Source organism: Sardina pilchardus, chromosome 15 (assembly GCF_963854185.1).
Source record: "Sardina pilchardus chromosome 15, fSarPil1.1, whole genome shotgun sequence".
In the NCBI taxonomy this organism is placed as follows: Eukaryota; Metazoa; Chordata; class Actinopteri; order Clupeiformes; family Clupeidae; genus Sardina; species Sardina pilchardus.
In genome coordinates this window covers 22,495,804-22,500,803 of record NC_085008.1, presented here as the reverse complement: position 1 = coordinate 22,500,803, position 5,000 = coordinate 22,495,804, and the positions used below count along the sequence as shown (strand labels likewise).

Below are 5,000 nucleotides of genomic sequence, written 5' to 3'. Positions count from 1 at the left end.
TTGGCTGTAAATCGCCCTTCTTTGACTACTGTATATTGTGTTAGCAACTTTGGATGTGACAATGAAGGGCTTTGGATGTGGATGGATGCCTGGCCACGAGAGCTCACACACAAATCAGAAGGGTTTAGGTGCTGAGCAGATGGAGACCACTACAATGGGGTTTACTGACCCCGTGGCTGACACTCTTGTAATGGATTCTGATGCGGCTTATTCCCCCTTGACTGATCCCCCCCTGTGGCTGATTCACCTGAGCCCAGTTCCTCTGTCCAGTTAACTGAGCGGGTCCTAGATGGGAAGCCCAAACAAGGTCAAGACAGGTGAAAGTGATTCTGATGACACTCGTGGGTACTCTAGCTGGTCAGAACACTCACGACCTTATGCACTGACTTCATAGATTGAGTTATTCTGCTTGTGGCTAGTGCAAGTCAAGTCAAGTCATTTTTATTTGTACAGTATAGCGCATTTAACGTGCACAGAGTACAACCCAAAGCGCTTCACAAAGACATAGACAGTGCCGAACGGAGTGGCGTAGTCGCCAGCGTACCCGTGGCAACAATGAACAAGCAAATTTACAAAACAACAAGACACAAGACAAAAGATGCCGGACGGAGCGGCGTAATCGTCTGCGTACCCGTGACACCAAGACATACAAAGACAGACACCAAGCAAAAAATTAACACATGATAAAATAACATAGATTAAAAAAAACACCTGTCCCAAAAGGCAACGTTGGCATAATCGCCAGGCTACCCGTGACACCACAGACATGCAAGACAGACAAATAAATAAAAGTCAAATAAATAATAAAACAAGCAAAAACAGAAAAGACCACGTTAATGTAGTGCAGCCAGGCAGCTGTAAAGCTATGCTGTGAGGGCAGATTTTAAACTGTGTTTGCATCTTTCAACAGACTCAAAATGTCATTACAAGTGCTGCTGTGCAACATGAATAGGATCCTTACGAGACGTCACTGTGCAGGTTTGGACCTTACAAGACCCCACCGAGGGAAATGGAGGTATGTAACTGCCTGTACAAACACAGAATTTTTCATTTTAGATGGAAAAAATAGAGTTTTCAGTGACAGATGTCCATAATGTGATGAAGGATGCTGTCACTGATTGTGACAGATTTCTCTCATGTTTGTTTTTCTAAATTGGTTGCTTAACCCGCTAGGTTTGATGTTGACAATGGTTTGTATGCGTTTCTCTTATAATCAAAAACAAAACAAAGTTGAAAAGCAAAGTTTGCCAACTATTTGAGTACGAAAAACAAAATATCTCAGAAACCAGGGTATGGTGTTGCTCCAATCCTTGGGAATTTACTAATGTCAAGAATTTCACTTGATTTTTGTTTCTACAAAGCAGAGAGTGCTTAAGACATGCTTGTTTCTCAATGGTGCTGTAAAATACTTCGCTCAGTTGTTGACAAGGAGCAAATGTTCAAATTTTGATTTCGACATACTGCACTGGATGTTGTTTTGGTTATAAAATAACTGTCAAAAGAATAAATCTACATAGCCAAGTAATCTGTCAGAAAACAGAGCAGTTTTAGAATAGATAGAAGACAGAATAGATAGAAGCACGCAATTTACTTCCTACTACAGTATCTCTCTTTGTTTGTCTGTTTGTGTATGTGTGTGTGTGTGTGTGTGTGTTTCATGTGTGTGTGTGTGTGTTTCATGACTGTCTGTGTGTATGTGCAAGTATGCTGGAAATCTTTCTTAATTTTAATGCCTTTTCGTGTGCTCTCTCGTGCTCTCTCTTCAGATGTCATGGACTCCCTACTGTCCTCCCAGTGTGAGAGTCCTGTTTGTCTCTCTCCCCACATCTCTCCATCTTTCCCTCTCTCCTCCTCCCCTCCCCTCCTCTCCTCTCCTCCCCCGCACCATCTCTTTGACTTTGAGGAGCCGTTGACGTGCCTGTTGTGTAATGTCCGAGGGGAGACGTGATGGAGGCTTTCCGTCCGTCCGTCAGTCCTTCAAAAGGCAAGGTCCCCAGGGAGTCATCCCAAATGCCACCCGCCCACAAACAGCACACCTAGCCCAGACACGTAACATTTGTAGAGCGAGCGGGGAGCGTGAGGGATGTGTGTGTGTGTGTGTGTGTGTGTGTGTGTGTGTGCGTGCGTGTGTGTGGGGCAACAACAGACCTTAGAGACACACACAGGGGGGCATGGAGAGAGAGAGAGAGAGAGAGAGAGAAAGAGAGAGAGAGAGAGAGAGAAAGGAGAGAGGAGGAGCAGCAATGCATCTGTAGGTAGAGGGACCTGTTCTCTTAAGATGTTAAGTGACTCAGGGAGCAAAGAGAGGGAAGAGAGAAACAAAAAGAAGGAGAGGGAGATAGAAATAAAGAAGTGAAGAGAGATGGAGAGAGAGTTGGAGAGGGGGCCTGATGAAAACATCTCTGTTTGGATGGAGGATGTGCTCTCTCTCTCTCTTTCTCTCTCTCTCTCTCTCTCTCCGAATGAGTCATGCAGGCAGTGGAGATAAAAGCTCGAACTGCAAAAGCCAACAACAACAAAAAAAAAAGACACGCCGCCACAACAGAAATAGAATAATTCATGTTGAAATGTCGTATCAGGGACAAACAGAGTTTTTATGAGCAAATAAAAGAACAAAAAAGGCAAACATGAAACACTGATTGATTGACTTCAGCAGGGAACAATTAAAGCCAGGGAGGTAGGCCAGAGGGAGGTTGAGTTGAGTGGAGGACATATTTGTGCGCGCACACACACACACACACACATACACACACACACACACACACACACACATACACCAACACACATACACACACTCAAGTATGTACACAGCATCCAGCATCCATGAGATCATTTGCACAATAATTTACGAAGCGCTCATGCGTGGCGTGCCGCATCTCAGCGGCTGCGTCGCTCGCGGGGTGGCACAGAGACGCTCCCGTTTCCCATGATCCTCCGCTGCTTCCCGCCTCGAGGAAGGTTATGGCTCCAGGGCTCATAAATCTCTCAGTAGCTATTTCAGACCGCGCTGACCAGAGAGCCTGGGAGGTAATTGCACATTTATATAAATATATAAAGAGAGAGAGAAGGAGAGAGCGAGAGAGAGAGAGAGAGAGAGAGAGAGCGAGAGAGAGAATTAGATCGAGCCTTAAGTGAAGACACTATGTCCTCTCCTCCGGCTTAATCAAGCGGAGACGACGCCTTGTGACCGGTCGCGAGCCGATTGGTGGGCGAAGGAGCGTAGAGCCGGATGATGGCAAAGCACATGGGATGGTGGACCAATGGGAAGGAGAGAGAGCAGGAGAGAGCGATGGTGTGTGTGTGTGTGTGTGTGGTGGTGGTGGTGGTGGGGGGGGGGGGGGGGGGGGGGGTGCTTGCTCCCCTCCTCAAGGATCCCTGGCTGGACTGACCGACCAACCAATGGGCAGTGCGTTTCTATTTTCTATTTTCCTGCTCGCTTATAGATTAAGAGTTGCACCAATCATGGGATGAGGGAGTAAGACCCAGAGGCTGGGGAGCAGGAAGGGCAGAAATTCAATTCACCGGGCGACTCGCCAACTTCCACAAAAGCATGAACTTCATCTTATTTTCATTTCTTTTTCTTAGCAAAAAAAAAGAGCTTTTTCTCAGGATTTGTTTACAAATGAAACATTAATTGCACCTAGTCCCCCATATCCAGCGGCCGGGCAAATAAAAAAGCAACATGAAAGGAAGAGACAGGGAATAATACAGCGACTAACAATCAGGCTCACTAAAGATTTGATTGAACCTCGTGACTGAGTATCTTTTGGTCTTCTCGTCCGATCTCCTTTGGTCTTCTCCTGAAGGTGGGACATAACACCAATAAGCTATATTACACACAAACCCGGGGTATATTAACTGGAAAGCCTGCCAATTTCATCTCGGCCAGCACACCGAATCCAGTGTATTTAACGGCCCACAAAAAAGATGAATTCTAAAAGATTATAATCCACCAAGATATGGGTGTTATTTATTACATTCCTTGCTGCACTGTTAGAAGTAGGTGTGTGTGTGTGTGTGTGTGTGTGTGTGTGTGTGTGTGTGTGTGTGTGTGTGTGTGTGAGAGAGAGTGTGTGTCAAAGAGATGGAGATGAGAGAGATAGAGACAAAATATCACCAAGATTATGCAGGGATATATTTCTGATAGAGATCATCCAATAGGAACAAACCTTCTGGAGTATGTGTGTGTGTGTGTGTGTGTGTGTGTCTGTGAGGAGAAATTAAAACAGAGAGGGTATGTGGGGACACAAAATGTGTGTGTGTGTGTGTGTGTGTGTGTGTGTGTGTGTGTGTGTGTGTGTGTGTGTGTGTGTGTGTGTGTGTGTGTGTGTGTTTATGTGTCTATGAGACAGTCCACAACCCCCGGTGTTTAGCCCTAGTCGTCGACCTTCAGGTTGTTTCTTTGGTGTTTATCGGAGGTACGCTTCCGGCCAAGCCTCTAGGCCTCATTGGACACAATGTGGAAAACAGCTCATTCCCAAGGCTATCTCATCCACATCATATTGGCCCCCGAGGAAGGAAATTTACAACTACTAAACAATAGACTCTGTCCTAGGAAGTGTGTGTGACTGGATGTGGGTGTGGATGTTTGTGTATTCAAAGAATATCTGAACTGGAGTGCATGTCAAAAAAGAACATGGTGTTATTAGGTAAGTGTTAATTGTTTTCATTTCTTTATGATTGCTATGAAACTATACTTGTTTGTATCTACACCTCCCCAGTCCCCGGGGTCCTTTTTCTGTGGGTCAAGACCTGGGAAAATACTCATGGTATAGTGTGTATAGTCTGTAATGTATTGTTTACCATACTGCTCTGCTCATAGTATAGTGTGTAAGGTATTGTTGTCCATACTGCTCATGGTATAGTGTATGTTGTGTGTAAGGTATTGTTTTCCATACTGTTCATAGTATATAGTGTACAGTATAATGTATTGTCATCCATACTGCTCATGATATAGTGTGTATAGTGTATAATGTATTGTTTTCCATTTCTTTAACGTG

General features: G+C 44.8%; 1 protein-coding gene across 1 annotated transcript in view; it reads left to right on the top strand.

Moving 5' to 3' along the window:
* The first annotated feature begins 4,626 nt into the window (after positions 1–4,626).
* lnx1 (ligand of numb-protein X 1) overlaps positions 4,627–5,000 on the top strand; it is an 82,417-nt gene continuing 82,043 nt past the window's right edge. Inside the window, exon 1 of the mRNA XM_062556170.1 lies at positions 4,627–4,649. The gene's annotated coding sequence lies outside the window, so the exon portion shown is untranslated. The remainder of the gene's footprint in view (positions 4,650–5,000) is intronic.